The sequence below is a fragment of the Muscardinus avellanarius genome (genome assembly GCF_963383645.1).
Source record: "Muscardinus avellanarius genome assembly, chromosome: 16".
Lineage (NCBI taxonomy): Eukaryota > Metazoa > Chordata > Mammalia > Rodentia > Gliridae > Muscardinus > Muscardinus avellanarius.
In genome coordinates this window covers 47,246,622-47,271,251 of record NC_137802.1, presented here as the reverse complement: position 1 = coordinate 47,271,251, position 24,630 = coordinate 47,246,622, and the positions used below count along the sequence as shown (strand labels likewise).

Here is a 24,630-nt window from a genome sequence, read left to right as displayed (position 1 = left end):
GGAGGTAGAAGGCCCTTAGGTTCCATCCCCAGTACTACAAAAAGCAAACAACAAACAACAACAAAAACCAAAGTAGTGTTGGGGGTGTAGCTCAGAGGTAAGACATCCCTGGGTTCAATCTCCAGGACCAAAAAACAAAAACAAACAAACAAATAAACCCCAAACAAGCAAATAAAAAAAATTACAAAAAAAAATCTCAACACCTCTCCCCAAAAGTCATCTATGGGGCAAGGAAAGCACACACGTTCATTCTGTTATCTTCCTGTCTATACCATAAACTTGGCATATTTGATGCCATTGCTGAATCTAAAGAAATTTTCTCCCCCCCACCCCCAGCAAGCAGAATGATATAGTTTCTTGAGAGTGAGTTGGTCACCTGCTAAATGCCAGAACACTAAAGATATTCAGGGAGTTGGGTTATAGTTTAAGCCGGTGCTATTTACCAAGCATTTTCTATGTGCAAAGTGCTGTTTGAGTTCCCATGAGGGGCAGAATGATGAATCAGAATGATGCTCCCCGGGCGCTATGGGACAGAGTAATGGGCTTCAGAGTCAGACAGACGGGGAGCTAATCCCCGCTTGGTCATCTAGTAGCCTGTGACCTTCAGTTCTCCCAGCTTTGACTTCCTAGTCTGTGAGGGAGGGGACAGCATTTCCCTTCTCTCTGTGGTGAGGGTGTGACACCACGGGAGTGGGGGTGCACACCTGGAATCCCATTCCTTGAGAGGTGGAGACAGGAGGATGGAGGGTTTGAGGACAGCTTTCGAAACTTAGTGAGACCCGCAGCAATTTAGCAAGACCCTGTTTAGAAATAAAGCAATAAAAAGGGCCTAGGGACATGGCACAAAGGTCAAATGCTCCTGGGATCAATCCCCAGCACCAAAACAAACAAACAAACAAACAAACAAACAAACAAACAACAGACAGGCTCCCACAAAACAAAATGGAAAGTGTCTGATACTTAAAGTCCTAGTAGGAGCTTTAAACATTAGCTCCCCTGCCTAGGGAAGATGGGGTTGACAGCTCCATCAATGACAGGCAGGAAGAAGGGCGAAGGAGAAGGGCGAAGGAGAAGGGGGTGGAGAGGGTTTCAGTTCAAGTGGATTTGGGAAACCATGGGGGTATCTGTTTTTTGCACACCCGGCTGCCGAGTTTTAGGGAAACAAAGAAAAACCGGGTTGGTGACGAGTGAAATTCAGCCTTAACTCACAAGCACTTCCGCCTCCAGACAGTGATTTCTCCGTCCTCCACTCTGCCGCGTCCCCTTCCTCTCAGCCTCTTCCCCACCCTCATAGAAAAGAGAAGCCTCAAAGTTGTCAACCTCTGGCCGCCACAGTAGGAACTTAGCTGTACTGACAACCATTTTTCTTTCCCATTAAAGTAGGGATAAGCCGGGCGTGGTGGCGCACGCTTGTAATCCCAGCACTAGGGAGGCTGAGACTGGAGGATCGTGGTTCGCGGACAGCCTCAGCTACTTAGTGAGGCCCTCTGCAACTCAGTGAGACCCTGTTTCAAAATAAAGAATAAAAAATAGGGCAGGGGTGTAGCTTGGAGGTCAAATGCCCCTGGGTTCCATCCCCAGACCCACCCACACACAAAAAAAGTAGGGATGCATTCCTCCCTGAGTTGAGACCACCCCTCACCATGGACACGTGTAACTCGTTTTCTTCCTCCCTCCCTCCTTTCCTTCTTTCTTTGTTGATTCTATGGAGTCTGCCCTGGGCCCGTTTTCCATCAGGAATGAAACGTGCTAAAGTTTCTCTCATCTCTGAAAACAGACTTGAAACAGTCCGCACAGTATGGCGCCTGCCCACGTCTACTGGTCTACACCGATGTCTGCAGATGTATTGAAGTTGACTCAGTGCCCAACTTCTTCCTTTCTGTCTATCTAATTCTATCTCTCTTTTCCTCCCCCACCTCCTGGGAATTGAACCCAGGGGCATTCTATCTCTGAGCCACACCCTCAGCCCTATTTTATTATTTATTATTTATTATTTTTCTTGTGGTACTGGGGATGGAACCCAGAGGCTTTCTACCTCCGGGCTATACTCCCAGACCTATTTTATATTTTATTTGGAAACAGGGTCTCACTAAGTTGCCGAGAGCCTCACTAAGTAGCTGAGGCTGGCTTCGAACCCGTGCGATCCTCCTGTCTCAGCCTCTCAAGCGTGGGGATTACAAGCGTGCGCCACCACACCCGGCCTTATTTTTTATTTTGAAACAGGGTCTCACTAAGTTGCGGAGGGCCTCACTAACTTTCTGAATGCTGGCCGCGAACCTGTGACCCTCCTGTCTCAGCCTCCCATGTACTGGGATTACAGGCATGTGATACCACGCTCAGCTTCTTTTCTTTTTTTTTAATAGTACAGTGATTGAACTCAGGATATTCTACCTTCAAGCTACACCCCCAACCCTATATTTATTTTGAAACAAGGTCTTGCAAAGTTGTTAAGAGGCTGGCTGAGTTGCTGAGGCTGGCTTTGAACCTGCGACTCTCCTGTCTCAGCCTCCCCAGTACTGGGATTCCAGGTGTGCGCTACCATACCGGGCTGCCTTGGTGTATTTTTCTTGAGCCATCCCACATACCTCTATGTGAGTAGATTAACCATTATGACTGTATTAATGACTCACAACCAGTTAATGACAGGCCAGATCTAAGTGTTGGGCCCCAATACCAAGCACATGTGCACTGAGCTGATCGAACTCAATATGCCCTAAACTGAGCCCATCATTCAGCTTCTATCTCTATCCCGACCCCCACTCCTAAACTATCTTTACCTCCTTGTCTCTACCTTGGCAAGTGGTACCATGGTACATTCAATTACCCAGGCCAGAAAACTAAGAAACCCAGGAGTTCTTCTTAACTTCACTCTCTCTTTCAATCAATCTTTTTTTTTTTTTTCCAGTATTGGGGATGGAACCCAGGGGCATTCAACCTCCGAGCTACACCCCTTTGCCCTATTTTGTATTTTATTTATTTATTTATTTATTTATTTATTTATTTATTTATTTACTTATTTATTTATTTTGCGGGTCTGGGGATGGGACCCAGGGGAATTTGACCTCTGAGCTACACCCCCAGCCCTATTTTTTATTCTTTATTTTGAAACAGGGTCTCACTAAGTTGCAGAGGACCTCACTAAGTAGCTGAGGCTGTCTGTGAACCACGATCCTCAGGTCTCAGCCTCCCGAATGCTGGGATTACAAGCGTGCACCACCATGCCCAGCTGTATTCTTTATTTTGAAACAGGGTCTCACTAAGTTGCAGAGGGCCTCACTAAGTAGCTGAGGCTGTTCACGAACTGCGATCCTCCAGTCTCAGCCTCCTGAATGGCGGGATTACACCCTTGTGCCATCATGCCAGGCTATTCTTTATTTTGAAACAAAGTCTCACTAAATTCCAGAGGGCCTCACTAAGTAGCTGATGCTGTCCACAGATCCTCCTGTCTCAGCCTCCCAAATATTGATTGGAGCCAGGCCTGCGCCACGCCTGGCTCCAATCAATATTTGAGTCCTGTCAATTCTCTAAAATAATACTGAAATCCGCCCGCTTCTCTCCATTCCCATTGCCAATGCCCTAGAGTCCCGTCGCTGTCACCCATGACGAGGACTGCAGAGACAACCTCCAGCTTGCTCCCTGTGTCCTCATTCTTGTTCTCCTCCACTCTCTTTTTTTGTTCTGCAGCCAGAATTTTTCTGAAGTGCACACCGATAACATCGCTGCTCTGTTCAGAACCTCTCAGTGGTTCTCTCTGCCCCTTGCTGACTTGCTGACCAGGTGGGCAGAGCCCTGATAACCTGGTTCTGCTCACTGCCCAGCCCTGTCACTCAGCCCCTGAACGTGGTCTCGGCTACTCCTGCAGGCTCGGGCTCGCTCACCTGGAGCTTTTCCTCTGCTTTCTTTTTTTGGGTGGGGTGCAGGTACTGGAGGTTGAACTCAGGGTGTTCTACTTCTGAACGTCACTCCTAACATCATTATCACTATTATTATTATTATTATTATTATTATTATTTTTTTTTTTGTGTGTGTGTGTGTGTGTGGAACTGGGTATTGAATTCAGGGGCATTCTATCTCTGAGCTACACCCCCAGCCTTATTTTTTATTCTTTATTTTGAAACAGGGTCTCACTATGTTTTGGAGGGCCTCAAAAACTGGCTTTGAACCATGGGGCTCACTCCTAAGCAGCTTTTTTTTTTTTTTTTTTTTTTTTTTGCGGGTCTGGGGATGGAACTCAGGGGCACTTGACCTCCAAGCTACACCCACTGCCCTGTTTTTTATTCTTTATATTGAAACCGGGTCTCACTGAGTTGTGGAGGGCCTCACTAAGTAGCTGAGGCTGTCCGCAAACCGCGATACTCCGGTCTCAGCCTCTCGAATGCTGGGATTACAAGCGTGCACCACCACGCCCGGCTCCTAAGCAGCCTTTGAATCTCAATTCTGGAGTCACTCACCCTCAGTGCTCTGCCCAGGAATGAGCTTGCCATGCGGCCGTGTATCCGCTGGCCTTTGTTTCTGTGTCAGTCATTACACCGGACTGCTATAGCATCTCATGCAGACCTTGAGCCAAAGTTTGGTCAGGGGGCGCACAAGAGTCTAAGCCCCCCACGAAGTATGAATAGCATCTCCTTCTTCAAAAAGTTATTTTAAGATTATTTGGATCAATATGTGTAATTGGAATTTTATGTATAATCATTATTAACTAAAACAGGTGTGCGATGGCTTGTGAGAGACTCAGTCAGCAAAGACTTTTTTCCTCAAGGACAAACTCTGGGCCAAAAGATTAAGTTCAAGCCGACCTTAGTCTGAGCCAACATGTAAGATTAGGTTCAAGCTGACCTTGTGATATGAGACAAAGCTTACTTTCTGATTCATTAAATGTCTGGCACCCTGCCCTGAAGTCTGCAAAAGAATCTTTCTGTCTTTGAAGTTTCCTGCTTACATGAATATGGTTTTTTGTCTGTCCTGCATGAAAGAAAGTATAAAGATTGTAGTAAGTTCTGAATAAAGTTAGAGAAGATTGCAGCTCGTCTCGTGTGTCAGCGTCTCTCTCACGACCTCGACTCTTCTCTCACCAACACACGAACCCCGACTCTTGCTAGGGCTGGACCCCGGCACCGGACCTTGTTGTTTGGGTTTGTTTTCATAGTCTCAGCCCTCAGCCCCGCACCCAGAGCGGAGTGGGGCCACATGACCACTTGTTAGATGAAGGTGTGATGAAACGCAGGGGCGGTGGGAATTTACACTAACTCCAAGACATCCCCCTGGTGACTGAAGCGGTGGTGGCAGAAAGAGATCACCTGCCTTTGGAGACTGTTCCCCAGGAAGAGTCTCAGAGTCCACCAGAGTGAGATTACTGAGCCGATCCTTTTGGGACCAGGGATTTGCCTTTTTAAAGTTACCCTAAAACCAGACGTGGCGCACGCTTGTAATCCCAGCATATGGGAGGTTGAGACAGGAGGATTGTGGTTTAAGGACAGCCTCAGCTACTTAGTGAGGCCCTTTGCAACTCAGTGAAACCCTGTTTCAAAATAAAGAAGAAAAAATAGGGCTGGGGGTGTAGCTCGGAGATAGAATGGCCTTGAGTACCCCCGCCCCCAAATCAGCCTTAAATAACTGAATGTTTCTGTCCACTAACTCTTTCTATGCTTTTCATCCCCCACCCCCGGGGCCAACTTTTCTCTATAGTGTACACAGCCATCTGGGAGATTACCCGGCCTTCCTCAGCCTATGCCAGGATTTTTTTTTTGTGGTACTGAAGATTGAACCCAGGAAGGGCATTCTACCTCTGAGTTATACCCCAGCAATATATATATATATATATATAATTTTTTTTTGCGGGTCTGGGGATCGAACCCAGAGGCATTTGACCTCCAAACTAAACCCCTGCCTAATTTTTTATTCTTTATTTTGAAACAGGGTCTCACTGAGTCGTGGAGGGCCTCACTAAGTAGCTGAGGCTATCCGCAAACCACCATCCTCCTGTCTCAGCCTCCCAAATGCTGGGATTACAAGCGTGCGCCACCACACCCGGCTATCTATCTATCTATCTATTAATTTTTTTTATTTTTTGCAGTACTAGGGATTGAACCCAGGGGCATTCTACATCTGAGTTACACCCACTGCCCTATTTTTATTCTTTCTTTATTTTTTTTGTGGTACTGGGGGTGGAACCCAGGGGCTTTTCTACCTCTGGGGTATAATCCCAGGCCTATTTTATACTTTATTTGGAAACAGGGTCTTATTTAGTTGCAGAGAGCCTCACTAAGTAGCTGAGGCTGACTCTGAACCTGTGTGATCTTCCTGTCTCAGCCTCCCAAATGCTGGGATTACAAATGTGCGCCACCACACCCAGCTTAGTCTTTATTTTGAAACAGGGTCTCACTAAGTTGTGCAGGGCCTAAGTAGCTGAGGCTGGCCGCAAACCTGCGATCCTCCTGTCTCAGCCTCCCAAATGCTGAGATTATAAGTGTGTGCAACCACGTCTGGCTCCCCCTCCAGCTCTATATTATTTTGCATTTTTTAAAAATTTATTTTTATTGGTGCATTGTAATCATACATCACATTGGAATATAAGACTTGAGAGGATATACAAGCACACATCATCCAATTAGCCCTCATCCAGTCCCCATCCCATTCCCTCCCCCTCCCTCGATCCCATGCTTGTTTGGTGATTAACTTTGATACATATGTTTATATACCTACTGCTTTTTAAAGAGGCTCCATCCTCCCCTATTCCATACCCTCTGATTGGTCACCTTAATTGCTTCACTATAGGGCCCTTTCTATAGCTCAACCACTTCCTGTTGCCCCTTTCCTCCTAGTTATTGCTGATTAGGGGAAGCATCTGTTTTTAATTTTCTGCAATATTTCTCTGTGTATGCCGCGTTGCAAATACCGATCCCACTCTTGACGGCCCCAGTTGTGGTTTGGCTACCTGGTGGACTGATCCAGACCTCGCTGGCTCAAGCAGCGGCCTTGCCTCATGGGAGGCCCTGGTTCTGGCCTCGCTGGCCCCGACACTGTCCTAACCCCTCAGCTGGCTCCAATCCCGGCCTCGGAGGCCCCAGCACCAGCCTTCCTCACAGCAGGCTCCGATGTTAGCTGATGGCCCTGGCATCGGCCTAACCCCTCGGCAGGCTCTGATCCAGGCCTCGGAGGCCTCAGTAGCGGCCTTGCTTCATGGAAGGCTCTGACGCAGGCCGCTGGCCCCGGCACTGGCCTAACCCCTTGGCAGGCTCCGATCCCGGCCGCCAAGACCCCGGCACTGGCCCTGCCTCGAGGCAGGCTCCGATCCCAGCCTCGCTGGCCCCAGCACCAGCCTAACCCCTTGGCAGGCTCCGATCCCGGCCTCAGAGGCCTCAATAGCGGCCTTGCGTCACGGAAGGCTCCGATGCCGGCCAGTGGCCCCGGCACCGGCCTAACCTCTCAGCAGGCTCTGACCCCGGCCTCGGAGGCCCCAGCACTGGCCTTGCCTCACGGCAGGCTCCGATCCTGGCCTTGCTGGCCCCAGCACTGGCCTAACCCCTCGGCAGGCTCTGATCCCGGCCTTGGAGGCCCCAGCACCGGCCTTGCCTCATGGCAGGCTCCGATCCCAGCCTCGCTAGCCCCAGCACCGGCCTAACCCCTTGGCAGGCTCCGATCCCAGCCTCAGAGGCCTCAATAGTGGCCTTGCCTCACGGAAGGCTCCGATGCCGGCCAGTGGCCCCGGCACCGGCCTAACCCCTCAGCAGGCTCTGATCCTGGCCTCGGAGGCCCCAGCACCGGCCTTGCCTTGCGGCAGGCTCCGATCCTGGCCTCGCTGGCCCTGGCACCGGCCTGATCCCTCGGCAGGCTCCGATCCCGGCCTCGGAGGCCCCAGCACCGGCCTTGCCTCACGGCATGCTCCGATCCCGGCCTCGCTGGCCCCAGCACCGGCCTGACCCCTCGGCAGGCTCCAATCCTGGCCTGGGAGGCCCCAGCACTGGCCTTGCCTCGCGGCAGGCTCCGATCCCGGCCTCGCTGGCTCCGGCACTGGCCTAACCCCTCGGCAGCCTCCGATCCCAGCCTCAGAGGCCTCAATAGCGGCTTTGCCTCATGGAAGGCTCGATGCTGGCCAGTGGCCCCGGCACTGGCCTAACCCCTCAGCAGGCTCTGATCCCGGCCTCGAAGGCCCCAGCATCAGCCTTGCCTTGCGGCAGGCTCTGATCCCGGCCTCGCTAGCCCCAGCACTGGCCTAACCCCTCGGCAGGCTCTGATCCCGGCCTTGGAGGCCCCAGCACCGGCCTTGCCTCACAGAAGGCTCCGATCCCAGCCATGCTGGCCCTGGCACCGGCCTGACCCCTCGGCAGGCTCCGATCCCGGCCTCGGAGGCCTCAATAGCGGCCTTGCTTCACGGAAGGCTTCGATGCCGGCCAGTGGCCCCGGAACCGGCCTTGCCTCATGGCAGGCTTCCATCCCGGCCTCTCTGGCCCCAGCACCGGCCTAACCCCTCAGCAGGCTCTGATCCCGGCCTCAGAGGCCTCAATAACGGCCTTGCCTCAAGGAAGGCTCTGATGCCGGCCGTTGGCCCTAGCACCGGCCTAACCCCTCGGGAGGCTCCGATCCCGGCCTTGGAGGCCCCAGCACCGGCCTTGCCTCGTGGCAGGCTCCTATACCAGCTTTGCTGTGTCCGTTGCCGGCCTCACCCCTTGGCAGGCTCTAATCCGAGCACCCTCTTCTCCCAACTATTTGTCCCACGTTTTTGAGGGTGCGTGGTGGTGGTAGCATTCTGCCTCTGGGGTCATTACTTCAAAGGTTCCAGGTGTAATGCATCAGATCTCTGCCTCCCCTGAGTACTGGCCACTGCCATTGCCACTGCCTCCATCATTTCAAATCTTTCCCAAGCTCTTTTTCCACTCTGAATGTTGTCCAGTGTTCCTAAGCATGCGTGATGGTAGCATTCAACCTTTGGTGTAATTTCTCCAAAAAAAAAAAAAAAAGGTTGGTAGGCTCTGATTTCTGCTTCTCCTGAATACAAGTCTCCACCGCCAACGCGGAGACCACTTTCAGCACCGCCTTTCTCCTTGGTCTCCACTAAAGTCTCTCTCCTTACAGGTGATGTCCAGGATTCTTAACAATGTAGAGAAGTAGCAGTCCTCCTTAGCGGGGAATTTTTCCAATAATTCCAGTTCATTTGGATAAGTTTTGTCTGCATCTCCAGTATCCTGGCATCCACCACCTCCTTGACCCCTCTACGATATTTTCCTTTTTCTTTTCCTTTCTACAGGGTCCTTCCGGGTGGAGAGGGTTTCGCCTAGGGGTGCCCCGCCAGCACCTGTCCACCCGCCCAGGGTCGGGGCCAGGGGCCCGGACCACGGGGTCCTTCCAGGTGGAGAGGGGGGTCGCCTAGGGGCGCCCCGCCAGCGCCTGCCCACCCGCCCAGGGACAGGGCCAGGGGCCCGGACCACGGGGTCCTTCCGGGTGGAGAGGAGGGTCTCCTAGTGGTGCCCCGCCAGTGCCTGCCCACCCGCCCAGGGTCGGGGCCAGGGGCCTGGACCACGGGGTCCTTCGGGTGGAGAGGGGGGTCTCCTAGGGGCGCCCCACCAGTGCCTGCCCTCCCGCCCAGGGTCAGGGCCAGAGGCCCGGACCACGGGGTCCTTCGGGTGGAGAGGGGGGTTTCCTAGGGGTGCCCCGCCAGCGCCTGCCCGCCTGCCCACCCAGGGTCGGGGCCAGGGGCCCGGACCCTTATTTTGCATTTTGAATCAAGGTATGGCAACATTATGGAGGGCCTCACAAAGTTGTTGAGGCTGACCATGAGCCTGTGATCCTCTTGTCTCAGCCTCTCACGTACTGGGATTACAGGCATGCACCACCATGCTGGGCTCTTTTGACTTTTGACCAAAGTCAACTTGCTTAAACAGGCTTGCAGTGGTCTTCTACCTGCAAGACACTGTCATCTTCATCACTAACAGGGGCTCCAACATGGCACTGGCTTCCTGGGGGCTTTCAAGACCCCTGGCTTTGACTCACAATTCAGTCTCCCTTTAGCTGTCAAGTCAGGGTTGAGAAGCAAGCGTGGGGAAGGTGTTTTCCGTCAAGCTGAAGAAGGGCGAACGTGAAGTAGATGAGCTCCGCGGGGCACCTGTCAAGGCCAGGCCCTGACTGGGTTCGCTCTTGCTGGAGGGGAGCACTGACCCGCTGACTGCAGATGTAGGAGCCCCATCACAGTGGTGACGACTGAAAGGAGCGAAATCAACTCTCTGCCCTTCAGAATTAAAGAGCAGGCAGAAGTGGAAGGAGGATGGCACAGTCTCAGAGACCAGATGCATCCTGCTGTGGGAGCCTGGGAGCTTAATCAAAGCACCTACAGGTCCTGGGAGCTGACTCTCTTTTCCAGATTTCATCCCTTGGCTGGATACCCGAAAATGGCTGCAGGGCAGAGATGTTTAAAGCATGAATGGAAAAATTTCTAGCTTTCTCTCCCACTACCACCCCCATGCACTGCTCCAGCCCAGTCTGAACACCACGAGGTATTTTAAAATAATTTCTACTTTGATGAATTGCTGGGGAGTCCACAATTGCTCATAATCAAAGGGAGAAAAATGCAAATGAGATCCGGCCGAGAACTATCACCACCAAACGTTTATTTCACTGCACAGTGCCAAAAAGAATTAAAACAACATTAAACTCACAGCAATCATGTTTAAACCCTCGTTTCCAAGTGCCAAATTGCACCACTCTGGATCATACAGATGTTCGTTAATTATGCTAATTTTTATTAAACTATTAAAATGGAGAGAGTACTGGCTCAGCCAGGCAGACCCCAGCTCTGAATGAACTCTGCTCTTGTCTAGAGGTGCTAATTTACTGCATTTTTATTAAGTTGCTGATTCTTGGATTTTTGAGTTTTAGGATGGCAGAAAGAACTGATTTTGGGGGGATCAATGTTGTCCATAAAGTCTGACTTCTCTTTGCCCACATGTTTGGAAAGACTAGAAAAATACCGAGAGGCTCCCAGGAGGCCGCGATTCTCAATGCTGGAGGGCTTCTGCCTTTAAGGTGGGGAGGCACAGCCACAGGCACCAACATGGAGGATCAGAGTCACGCGAGTTCCAACTCCCGAACTCTACGCATACAATGGATGGTAGAGCTGAGATCTTAAGTGTATGGAAGTGTTACCTGAAGATGCTTTAGATGAGAATATAAAAAGATATTAAAAATATCCTTCATACCCAGGGCTTGCTTCTTGCCACAAAGTCTTTAGAAGCCTTTCACTTGGAAGAAGTATAGTGCACGTTCTGTTTTCATCCTAAATATCTCCAAACGCGATTAAGCATCTTTTTTCTCCCCATACAACCTTGCCCTACCTTCTTGAACTGCCCATCACCCCAACAAACAAGTCTTGTGAAGATGAAAGTTGGCCATTTGGACTCTATTATCCAACGGAGAAGCTATTGGCCTGGATGAGTGGAGCTTTGAGTGAACCTGAAACAGACACAGCTCTCACCACCAGCAACAATCAAAAGTGTTTATGGGGGATCGCATACCGCCATAAAAGGATTTATGCTGCTAATCTCCATCAACAAGGAAAAAAAAAAACCCTACCAAACCTGCCATAAAAGGAACAGCAAATTCTATAAACAAAAAGCAGTATGGCCACCAACGACGGACACGTCGCACAGCTTGACTCTGCCTCCAGTGGCTTCCTGTTGCTGTTTATGGTTTTGAGACGATCATGGACCTCCTCGGCGCTCCTCCTGTCACAGGGCCCTGAGTCTCTGTGTGGTGCTGCAAATACCCTGTCAGTAGGTGTCAGGGGATATCAGGGGGGAAACCAGCAGGCGCCTATCATAAGCCTTAAAAGAGATTAAATACCCCTACTCCATGATTGCTACATTTTAATTTCTCTCTTCCCTGCTGGTTCCTATTTGTATAAGCTCTTCCATGGCTCCCCTGGAGTAGCACAGGCATGACCTGGAATGACCATCCTGTCTTGGGATGAGAATTCAATTTCTAGGCTCAGTGAATCCTAGGCTGTTCCAACAAAAGGAACACGCCATCCTCTAGGGCGAGGAGTCTTAAACTGGAGTCCGTGAACCCTACAGCCTGTCAATGGGTGGGTAAGAAGAGATCTTCAGACTGCCTGAAATTGGAGGAAAATGTTGAGGGTACACGAGAATGTGAGTTTCATCCCTGGGGCAGGGCCTACAGTTTTCATCAGATTCTCAGAGGGATTATAAAGCCTTCATAGCTTACCAGCCAGTACTCTAGGGGGAAATATAATGGCCTTGATAGCTTGGATTTGTATTTTGTCCTTGTATGGCCACCCGTCCTGTCTTAATAAAAAAAAAATATAACAAATATAAGAATCCTTGTTCCTTCCATGTGGGTTTCCTAGGCTTGAGCCTTCTAAATACAGAGACTGTTCCCTCTTTGAAGGCTGACTGAGCCTGCATGTCCCTTCTGAGGCATCATTTCTAACTGTGACTCAAAAGTTGGGGTATCTTAGCCGGGCGTGGGGGCGCACGCTTGTAATCCCAGCGCTTGGGAGGCTGAGGCGGGAGGCTCGCACAGGTTCAAAGCCAGCCTCAGCTACCGAGTGAGGCTCTCAGCAACTCAGTGAGACCCTGTTTACAAATAAAGTATGAGATAGGTCTGGGAGTATAGCCTGGACGTAGAAAAGCCCCTGGGTTCCACCCCCAGTACCACACACACAAAAAAAAAAGTTTGGGTGTCTTTTCATAGCTTTGGGAGCAAACTGCCTGACATGCTCAGTTTCCCCCAAAATGTTCCAAACAAGCCGGGGTGGTGGCGCACGCTTGTAATCCCCACGCTTGGGAGGCTGAGACAGGAGGATCGCGTAGGTTCTAAGCCAGCCTCAGCTACTTAGTGAGGCTCTCAGCAACTTAGTGAGACCCTGTTTCCAAATAAAATATAAAATGGGTCTGGGAGTATAGCCTGGAAGTAGAAAGCCTCTGGGTTCCACCCCCAGTACCACCAAAAAAAAAAAAAAAAAAAGTTCCAAACAGAAACGTTCTCTTTTCTCATTGATCTGACTCTCCATGGAACAAGATTCTTTGAGAATGTCTCATATTTTTTGTTCTCTTAACCATTAAAGTTCACTGATTGTTGTTGTAAACAAGAGAATTCCTCTTCAAGAGAACAATCAATCAGCCCCTAACAGGAAAGATCAATATGTGCTTGATCTATGGGTGGGAAAAGCCAATCAATCATGGAAATATTGGTTTATGATTGCTTATTTCTCTTATTGGTGCTTATGCATCATACATTCTCATTAACGAAGATGGGAAATTTGAATTCCTAAGTGGAGTAGATTGTAATAATCTAGGGTCAGCCAACAAAACATAACCAAACCAAACCAAATATTTACCCTGGATTGGCCCGTAGATTCTCTACTCCTAAAATCCAGCCATGGCAATTTAAGGCTTTCTTAGGCATCATAAATTATTAAGCAAACCGAGGGCTCCAACTCAGCATACTTCCAACTGCTAGAAAAACAAGGCCGGGGACAGGAATTGTTCATCAAAGACAGAGAGGTGCCTGTTTTTCAGCACAAAGAGTTTTGTGACAAGATGTTTCTGATGGAGAAAGGGAACGGTCGGTTGTGTGGCCAGTGGGCTGGCAGTGTCGAAAAGCGCCGGAGCTTGGCTAGAAGCGTGGGTGGCATGGCAGCCTGTCTGGGCTGTTTTACACTGTTTTAAGTTCTTGGCAGTCATTTTCTCTTTTTCCATATTTAGAGTTCTGGTCTATAAATCATAATAAAAATTAATCATTAAATTTGCCTCAACTGAGCCAGTTTTATTTATTGTTACATTTCAGGGAACTTGTTAACCTGAGGATCGATGGGCATGGATTTGGGTAAAGATATATTAGTAGAAGAGAGGGGACATGGGAAGGCCGGGGTGGTCAGGAAAAGCAGCTGGGGGAGCCGGGCTGGTGGAGCATGCCTGTAATTCTAGGACTTGGGAGGCTGAGACAGGAGGATCACAGGTTCAAGAACAGCCTCAGCAACACAGAGAGACTCTCGGCAACCTAGTGAGACCCTGTTTCCAAAAAGATAATATAAATAAATAAATAAAAAGGGCTGAGAGTGTCGCTCAGAAGTGGAATTCAATCCCTAGTAACACATAACACATACGCACACGCGCGCACACACACACACACACACACACACACACACACACTTGGGGACAACTCACGACAACTCTACAAAGCCCCCCCCCCCCCCCAGCTAAGTGCTAAGTGTGGCCAGCAGACGGACGTGTGGTCCGGATGGACGGTCTGAGCGCGCTTGCCATCCAGCCTCAAGTGTGAATGAAGCCCCTGTCCCGAACAGAGTGTGAGTGCATAATGGTCAAGAACAGAGAGGTGTGCTGGGTCTGTGCACACCCTGAAAGTGTTTGGTAATAGAAGTGTGTGCAAAACAAACACACAAAAAAACCCAATAAAAAACAATGGAGTGGGCACACGAGTATATGCGACGGAAAAGTGGAAAAGTCAAAAAGCCACAAAGGCGAGGGGGAGCCAGACGGCAGCAGCAAGTGGAACTTTCCCTAAGGAAGAGAGAAAGGGTGACGGGAAGGTAAACACTTGCAGATGGGAGAAAACAAGGTACCGAGCGCAGAATCCAGTAACAATGGAGACGGCACCATTTCAGAGCTGATAGGATTGTGATGCCATGTGAGACGGGCGTATTAATATGTATTCCATAAACCACGCAGCTCGCAGCGCTGAGCCGCTCTGTTTTGCTCTGACCGCAGTACCAGCCTCAGGCACCACAACACAATTTGGAAACAATGTGACGGAAATGTTTAATCTGCTCGGCCCATCTGTGCGGCGTATTTCTCCAGATCTCCCTGAGAGAGGCGCCTTGAATCTCCACATTGCCTTTAATATTCTCCTAAATCACCTCCCCACTGCACTTCAAGGGCCATTGCTACAATATCACAGGTTCATCTAAAGTGCATTGGGGGGGGCCTGGGGGAGGCGCAGGCCGGGAGATTTTTTATTTTAAAATAATTTCCAGAGATCGTCTTTTCTGCTTCCTTTAAAAAAAAAAAAAAGAGGAAGAAAAGTTATTCTACTGTTGCCGTAAGGTTATTGAGGTTGTTTGGTGCAAAGCAGGGTAGGATAGAGTGGAATCATTCTCCAAAGAATTATTTTTATTAATCTCTATCCTCTCGATTGGATGCAGGAGGGGCGAGCAGCTGCTGGCTTTCATCTTTTTCGCACCTTGTAGGGTGAGGTGCTCATGTGGGGCTGAGCTCTGGCCTTGGTCTCAGTTTGGTAGCTCCCCAGGCCACCACCCCTCACCCTGCTCTGCTCCAAACAAAGCTACCCTGTCCAAGACAAGTCTACTTCTAGTCCCTGGCCAAAAGGCCCTCAGCAGGAAAGAACTGTGTTCAGAGTTTTAATTTTGGCTTAAAAACCTTCTATTTTTCTCACTTTAAGTGCAGATAGTGGTTTCAGATTTCCGCCACCTTTCCCCGTTTTTTTTTTTTTTTTTTTTTTTTTTTTTTTTTAAATCAGATTCAGCTCTTTGGGGCTAGAAGGTAGGAAGCCCGGAGTGGGCTTCAGAGAAAGGGGGGGGGGGTATGATAGGACAAGTCACCATGTTTCAGAACCTAGACGAATGGAAGAGAGTTGCACATCACCAAGAAAATTAGGATGCCTTTTGCTTTGTGAATTAAAGAAATGAATAATTTAATCCTCAGGATTATTCCATCGAGGGAAAGGCAACGTCCCAGTTGCGGAGCCCTCCAGCTTGTCGGTGTGTTACATCATCTGCACACATAGGCGTTTCCATGACAACAGCTTATAGCTTCATTTCCTGGATCCCTCTAGGGGGTGTCACAGCCAGATCCACCTGCTTTTCACCCTACCCTCGGTGGGGTCATGGTAAGGTCGCCAGAATAAATGAACGCGGGTACTAATGATCTGTTTACTGCTGTTTATGCTCTGTGTGTCAGGGGCAGGCACATTTAGAGAGCTCATTATGGTTGCAATTAGAATGCACCATCGCTAGATATTTAACTCCTTTTTCTTTTAAATTAGCATTTTAATAACATTCTTTGAGCAGAGAAACAAAATGACCATTTTTCACGGACAAACTTCTAGCTGTAGGTGCAACTTTAATGGCAAAGTTGTGAAGGAGAAAGGAGGCAGAGGGGGGAAAAAAAGGCCATTTCTACTTCTTTCACCCTCCTCCTTACCAAAAGGATATTTTTATTTGCTTTCTAGCACACTCAATTTCCTAAATTTGTTTTGAATCCAATTATTTTGGGTGGTTTAAAGTACCGTACTCTTGTTGGACGGAAATTAGCAGCGATTGAAATTAACTTTTTATGTGACCTGTGAAAGGGGCTAAAATAATTACAAGTGTGTAGAAGAAATCCTCTCTCCAAAAGACCTACCCTTGCTGTAGGACTGGGCTGTGATCTGATATCATTATCAGAATATCTTTGTACTGCCACTGCAAAGGGTTTTTTTTCCCCCTCCTTTAAAAAGGTGATTGTAATTATTGCTCCTGTTTTTATCATTCTTAGGATTATTTTACAGAGAGTAAGCAGATGACAAAAGCTTATCACGATAGACTGGATAAGCAGAAAGAATGCAAGCCGCAATCTAGCATTATTTGCACCAAAATGCGGGAGAGTTAGAACAAGAGAGACCCAATCGTAGAGACCCACTTGGTCAGAATGTTCGCAAAGACGCTGCTTTTTCAGGAACCAGCCGGCACTTTCCCAAGGTGTTTATAGATGCTCTGTTTGTGTAAAGTACAGTGAAAAATAACAATTTGAATGTTTCGATTATCTTTCCCGGTCTGTTCCATTTTGATTATTTATTTCCTATAAATCGGGACCTTGCTGAACATAATTCTGCAGACAAGGAGCTGGATGGGACAGCCGATGTGAACGAGGAGATAGATGGTGCGTGCGTGCGAGATAGATGCTATGCGTTTATGAAAAGGAGCAGTATGTCTGCTGTGGACGCCCACAAAGTAGAGCAAGCAAGCGTGTAAACTGTAACGGGTATTTATAGATGGGGAAGGGAAAAAGGTGCAAGGAGGACTGCGTGGGGACAGGCACAGAGGGCTTTAAAAGATCTGCTTTCTTTCCCGTCCTCCTGGAATCCACGTCCAAGTTCCGCCCAAGATGTCCCATGCTCCCGGTGGGTCCTGTAAAGCTCACAAGCCTTACCATGACAACAGACAGGGATTTCACAGCCAGAAGACTTGGGAGGTCAAGAGTTGAAAAGCAAGAGTTAGAAAGAGAGATCTTTATCCAGAGCAAAAGAATCCCTCTAACACCCCACCCCACAAGGATAGGAGGGGGAAAAAATTTAAAGACACAGCAGGAAAAAAACAAAAACAAAAACAAAAACAAAGAGAGCCATTCTAAAGACGCAAGTTTAAAACGTTTATGCTTTTGCATCAGTCTTCTTGCACCTTTGAATCTGCCATTTCATAAATAAAATACGGATGGCACAGGCTATAATTTGGTGATAGCTACCCCAGGACATATCTAGATGCACTTCTGTTATTTTAATTAAATACTGCATTATGGTTTGTGACAACTACATAGCTACAGCGTAAATGAATTCAGAATTAAAGTGTTACTTAGGCATCCAGTAATTTTTGTTTCATTCCTCAGTTTTACAAAGCAAATAGCTATAAAATCAAGATGTTTGTTCATTTACAGATGGAATAGGATTGTTGTCGTTGTCTTTCCCCCCCTCCTTAATCCTCATGCACAAAAGAGAAGACAGAGCTCAGAGTCTGGCTCCCAACACTTTAAGCTTATGAGCCACATCACAGAGAAGACACAGCCTCTTGACTATAATGTGAGATGGTGAATATTAATTGCTGGTATTATGCTTATCTTTCTAGCCGGGTTCTGTCTTTTAACAATTATTCTGATGGACTGCAACCTTGCATTGCCAGATTTTTTTTTTTTAAACAGGGAGAGACCTATAGTATTTTATTAAAAAAGAATAATAAAGTTTATAATGCTCTATGGAATTTTTTTTTTTTTTTGGTATTTGGAACTCTTCCCAAGTACAGAATATTATTGGCAGCTAAGAAACTGCCGGATCTCTTCGCTGAAGAGATGATGTACATTTCTACACTGAGAAAATATGTATATGGATTTTTCATTTTAGCCATGTAAAATTTTCCTTAATGAAACTGGAGATACATTTGATAGAATCATTTGGCTAGTTTAAATGTCACTTCACTAGAAAATAATGAGAAAAACTCAGAATATTCTCATCAATCAGGTGCAGATTTTTACTCAAAATTAATGCCATAAAGTAAAAGGATTTTTTTCCTCCATTCCAAGGACCTAATTGTATCTTTAATGTGTCATATGTCAAGATGCAAAATTTACATAGGAAGTTTGCTGGAACTATTTTCTATTATTTCTAATCTGAAAATCAGTATGATTTTTTTTTACTAGTCTTAAATACCGTAAGTCCATGAATATCTGCAAATTCCAGGTTTCTGTGTTCTCATCAATTACCCCAAATCTTCCATAATGAATCGTAAAACCTGCATAGAAATTATTGTCCCGTATTTTTTTGCAGCGACATTATAATTTGCTTCAAAATTTTGCGAGTTTTATTGGAGAACTGAATCCATGCAATACCAAGAAACCCTGACAGAAGAGGTTTGGGGAGGCTGAGTTCCTTTCAAGAAAATAATTACACAGAAGCAAAGCTTTTGTGACTCCTTTTAAATAGGGCATCTCACCGAAATGTCATCCAGCCTCTTTGGCAGATTAGTGAGGAGTTTATTACTAAATCTCTGTCTAATAAACGTGCAGTTGACTCTGGAGGAGCGGCTTGTTATAATACTGGCGGCAGGAAATGGAGGAATGTCACAGTTAAAGACACAAATTTCCCCCGTAATATATTCGAATGGAAACCTCTGAATCCAATACTACATGGGCATATCTATAAATTCACAATATTTCAGTCTCAACAGCCTTCACCGGTTAGTTTTAAAGATTTATGTGGTAAAAAATTACTCAGTGATGAATATGGTTTATTCTGTGCAGTATTGGAGGTATAAGGAATTAAACTACCGTCTTTAACAGTGAATTTATTATTACCTCTGTCAAAAGACGAAGCCTTTAACAGCATTTGTTATAAATTCACTGCAAAATAAATGGCTGGAATTTTTTTTTACCCTCGAGTTTGTAAAGCATCCGGCGATTCTGAGCATTAATGTAACTCTGCCGTGGCTTCTGTGGTTCTAGGTAAACATTTCGGTCTGGGCCTTATAGCTAATTATCTGGTGTGGGACTTTGCACCTGAATGGAGAGAGAGAGAGAGAGAGAGAGAGAGAGAGAGAGAGAGAGAGAGAGAGAGAGAGAGAGAGAGAGAGAGAGATATGAAAGTGAAGGGCCTTGCCTAGGGAGATTAAAGAGAAAAACTTTAATTGTTTTATCTTTTTAAAAACAGGTTTTATAATAAATGGCTTGGATTTGCAGAATAGTGCGGTCGGGCCCCTTGTGAGCAGGTTTATACACATGCATATGCACACACACATAAACACCCTCTCTCTTTTGTCCTCTCTTGGAATGGGTGTCCCTTCATTTATAAAAATTACCTGGAAGGAATGAGGCTGCCAGGGTTTGTTCTAGACGATTGGTTCCTGTCTGGGGGAAAGGAATGGCCTCTACTGAATTTGACCGGTGTATGACCGTTGCCTTCCAGCTGACCCCAAAATCCTATTCCCATCCTCCGAACTCTATAGCCTCCCATAGGGGTTATTAATGAGAGAAAACACCATCACCATCATCATCTTCGTCATCACAGTACAGTGTTGACCTGCTTGTTAACATGAAATGGGGTGGTGGGGATGGCTTCTGTTTCTCTCCTGGACCCTCATAAATAAGAAAAGATATTTTCTGATGGTCCCCTCCTGCCCCCTTTGGTTAGGTCAGAGGTGAATAATAGCTCTTTGACAGGCATTGATAGTTTGATCACACTCTTTGGGCAGTCTGTGCCCCAGGCCTATATCCTCCCCACTTCCTACCCCCAGTTACCTCCCAAATAACCCCTGCCCATCCCCCACACCACCCAGCAGAAGAGATGGTGCCTGAGGAAGTCCTAAATGGACACTAGATGTCACCAAACACCTCCTTTCCCTCAGAGCCCTGAAATTAAAAGAAAAAAAAAAAAAAAAAAACAAACACCTTTCATTTAAAGCAATTGAAGGAATTAGCTGATTTTATGAGGGCTGTCGTCACATTCAACTAAGCACGCTTAAAAGGGGAAGTATTGCTGCACTCAGACACATTTGACCACACACGAGTCTCCTTTGGAAAGGATGGGGGTCAAGGGAGGGAAAAGGTCCCCATTCTTAAGTTGTCCTTTGAGGGAGTAGGTAACAACAACAACAACTAGGTTTCAAACACCCCCTAAAAGCAGACATGGCGTTATGGCAACATAGTCCAGGTGTGCCGGGACAGGCCCCGCCGCGCTCAGGTGACCGGACTCTGCCTCTGGACCCAGGACCCAGTCTGCATTTAAGCAGCTTTATCTCAGATGACGACGTGTGCCCATCCTTGTCCATACAAGTGTGGCCACCCGACAGCGCCGTGTGTTCCATGTTAGACTTGGCTCGGCCCGGAAGGCTCTCTGTTTCCATTAGCAGAGGAAGCCTGGTGTCTTTGGACCGTGAGAATTCCTTCCTACTCCAGTTAAGTCACCATGTAACTATCAACCTTACAGGGTGCCCAACCTGTTGCTCCATGAAAATAAGGAGCCTGAGATGATCCATGAAGCAAGCCCAAGAGATGTTTCCTCTTGACTCAGTTTACCTTAAACTCATGCAGGAGCCTCTTTTCCTTTTTCTAGTGATTGAAAGATTTTCTTTTTCTTTTATTTGCGGTGCTGGGGATGGAACCCGGAGACATTATACCTCCAAGCTACATCCCAGCCCTATTTTTTATTCTTTATTTTATTTTATTTTTTTTTTTTGTGGAACCCAGGGACTTTTCTACCTTCAGGCTATACTCTCAGACCTAGTTTATTTGGAAACAGGGTCTCACTAAGTTGCTGAGAGCCTCACTAAGTAGCTGAGGCTGGCTTTGAAACTGTGCGATCCTCCGGTCTCAGCCTCCCAAGTGCTGGGATTACAAGCATGCGCCACCATGCCTGGCCAGTCTATTCCTTATTTTGAAATAGGTTCTAACTGAATTGCAAAGAGTCTCACTAAGTAGCTGAGGCCGGCCGTGAACTGCGATTCTCCTGTCTCAGCCTCTCAAATGCTGGGATTCCAAGTGTGTGCCACCACGCCTAGATCTTTCTTTGTGCTTTTTATATTTTCATGGTACTGGGGATTGAACCCAGAAACATTCTACCTCTGAGCTATACCCCCAGCCCTTTTATTTTGAAATGGGGTCTCACTAGGTTGCCAAGAGCCCAGCCTCCCAAGTTTCTTTCTCTTTTTATTTTTATTTCATTTTTTTTTATGGTACTGAGGATTAAACCCAGTAACATTCTACCACTGAGCTACATCTCCAGCCCTATTTTTTTTTTTTTTTTTGGTCATACTGGGGATGGAACCCAGGGGCCTTCTACATCTGGGCTACATTCCCAGACTATTTTATATTTTATTTAGAAACAGGGTCTCTTAAACCAGGTGAGGCTGGCTTCGAACCTGCACGATCCTCCAGTCTCAGCCTCCCAAGCGCGGAGATTACAAGCGTGTACCACCACACCCGGCTCCAGCCCTATTTTTTATTCTTTATTTTGAAAAAGGGTCTTACTAGGTTGCGGAGAGCCTCGCTGAGTAGCCGAGGCTCTGAGGCTGGCTGTGAACATGTGATCCTCCAGTCTCAGCCTCCCAAGTGCTGGGATTACAAGCGTGCACCGCAGTGCCCGGCTTTCTTTCTCTTTTTAATTTGACTTTATCTACTGGTCAGCTCATGTTATCACCATGGGTTACTTTTGGAACAGGGAGCTTATTTTTCAAATGGATATTTATTCAAATAGTAGAACAAGACCTTTTTCTATTTAGAAGGAATATTCCCTAGTCAAAGACCTTGGCTAGGGAACCAAACCAGTAGTAAGTAGTAGTGAGTCACTTCTCTGCAAGCTGGGACCTGGGCCTCGCTCTATCTGAAGAGAAGCTCCTCATCGCTCTTTCTCCCCTTCGTAACAAGTGGCCATAGCAGTGCTGGTCGGGGTCCATGGAAGGGCCTTGTGATCCGCAGATAAAAGGAGCTCCGCCAGGGCACAGCCTTATCGCAGGGAGGGCGATTCAGCACCTGCCCCGTTATGCCTGGTGCCCAGGCTGAATGGGCTTTTGGCGTACACCTGTTGTTGAACCCTCGCCAAGTACTGATGGCCACTAACCCCCGAATCACTTTCCCCCGCTGTTGATGTTTGGAATGTCAGACAGGACTGAGCAGCAGCCGGCGTGTATTTCAAACACAGCAGATGGATTTTTATATTAGCTCCTATTTCATGTTCAGGGAGAGCGACCGCCACACTAAAACCACAGCCTCAGTGCTGCCGAGTTTGCTTCTGTGAGATTAATTCTGTGAAATTAATTGGGACAAGATTGAAAAGGAAATTAAAATGCAGCTGAGTGAACAGGCCTTTCAAACACCTTTTTCCTGCTCTATTCAAACTTGAATTCTGCGGTGGTCGCTGGCATCGTGGGAAGTAATTTACGAGAGACAGGCTCGCAGGAGCCATCAGTTACGTATGAGGAGACCCGCACCAGCGCCACAATCTGGAGCCGCTGAAGAGCACTAAACGCCCCGCTGGGGCCTGAGCTGTGTCCCCAAGCCGGGGAGGAAGGGAAACTCAGTCCCTCACCGGAAAAAGCTGCTGAGAAATATCTGCACCCAGAAGGAATGCGGGAACTTTCGCTGGATGCGCAGATCTGCTTCATTATTAAAATCTCCCTTTAATATATTCTAAGACCCAAATTGGAGGTCAGTGAGTTTGGTGGGTGTGAAGCTGCATGGGGCCTAGGAACGCAGGGACAGGTGGTGGGGAGGCCAGCGGGCGCTTCCTGCCAACCACGCCCTTGGTTGCTGTTTCGGAGCCTGGGTCCCTGGCTCAGGCCTCTCCTAGAAAAGAACTTTGGAAACTTATCGATGTCAGAGATGAAATCTCCAAGACCAGGAAAGGCAGGCATGGTGGTTTTCTACATAAATATCTTCACTGGTAGCTTTCTACAACAAGTGAGGGCCTTTTGTGCCTTAGAACATCTCTGTGAGCTCTCGGCATACGGATCACCTTCCCCCTATGCCCCCCCATCCCCATCCAAAGAAGATAAATATGGGGGATTTGGGCTATTGAGCCAAGGGGCATCTGACCTCCGAGCTACTCCCCCAGCCTTTTATACTTATTTATTTACTTATTTATTATTTATTTATTTAGTAGTGCTGGGGTGGAACCCAGGGGCATTCTATCTCTGAGCTATACTCCTAGCCCTATTTTTTATTCTTTCTTTTGAAACAGGGTCTCAGTAGGTTGTGGAGGGCCTTAGTAAATAGCTGAGGCTGGCCATGAACTTGCGATCCTCCTGTCTTCGCCTCCCAAATTAATTAATTAATTAACTAACTAATGAATTAATTTGCAGTATTGGGGATTGAACCCAGGGCTTTTCAACCTCTGAGCTTTACCCCCAGTCTGATTTTTTTATTCTTTATTTTGAAACAGGGTCTCACTAAATTGCAGGGCCTTACAAGTTGCTGAGGCTGGCCACAGACCTATGATCCTCCTGTCTCAGCCTCCCAGGTCCTGGGATTACAAGTGTGCACCACCACGCCTGGCTGTTTACTTATTTATTTATTTAGCAGTCCTGGGGATGGAACCCAGAGGCATTCGACCTCTAAGCTACACCCCTAGCCCTATTTTTTATTCTTTATTTTGAAACAGGGTTTCACTGAGTGGCAGAGGGCCTCACTGAATAGCTGAGGCTGGATGTGAACTGTGATCCTCCTGTCTCAGCCTCCCGAATGCTGGGATGACAAGTGTGCGCCACCATGGCCGGCTTATTTATTTTTGAAATAGTGCCTTCACTAGGTTGCTGAAAGTCTTGCTACAGAGCTGAGTCTGTCCTTGAACCCGTGGCCCTCCTGTCTCAGCCTCCCCAGTACTGGGATTAAGGGGATGTGCCACCATGCCCTGTTTAAATTACCAGTAATTTATTAAACTCCTAGTATGTGCTCAGCATGGATCTAACAGGTGGAAAGAAACAGAGTATAATAACAGCTTCTGTCTCCTGGGTGCCAGGTTACTTTTTTTCCACACATATTTTATTTTTATATTTTAAATGTCACAACAACCCTATGAATAGAAATTATCCCAGTTTTTACAGATGAGGACACTGAGGTTTAACATGATTGGGCGACTTTTCCCATGATCACAACAAATAAACCATCTGTTGTTACTTGCTTGTTTATCTGAGAATAAGACAGGCGATGGGCATTTGGTTATCTATGGATATATCTTTGTATCCTTCTTGCCCAGCCAATCATCTCCTCTCGTAATTTTATTTATTTTATTTTTTTATTTTTACTTTTTGCGGCTCTGGGGATGGAACCCAGGGGCATTTGACCTCCGAGCTACACCCTCTGCCCTATTTTTTTTTTTTTTTATTCTTCATTTGAAATGGGGTCTCAC

The 24,630-nt window shown here is 47.4% G+C and overlaps 1 protein-coding gene across 1 annotated transcript in view; it reads right to left on the bottom strand.

Annotated features, from left to right (window-relative positions):
- Window positions 1–24,630, bottom strand: part of SKAP1 (src kinase associated phosphoprotein 1) — a gene marked incomplete at both ends in the record, with an annotated part of 332,420 nt that overhangs the window by 736 nt on the left and 307,054 nt on the right. The gene's annotated exons all lie outside the window — the stretch shown is intronic.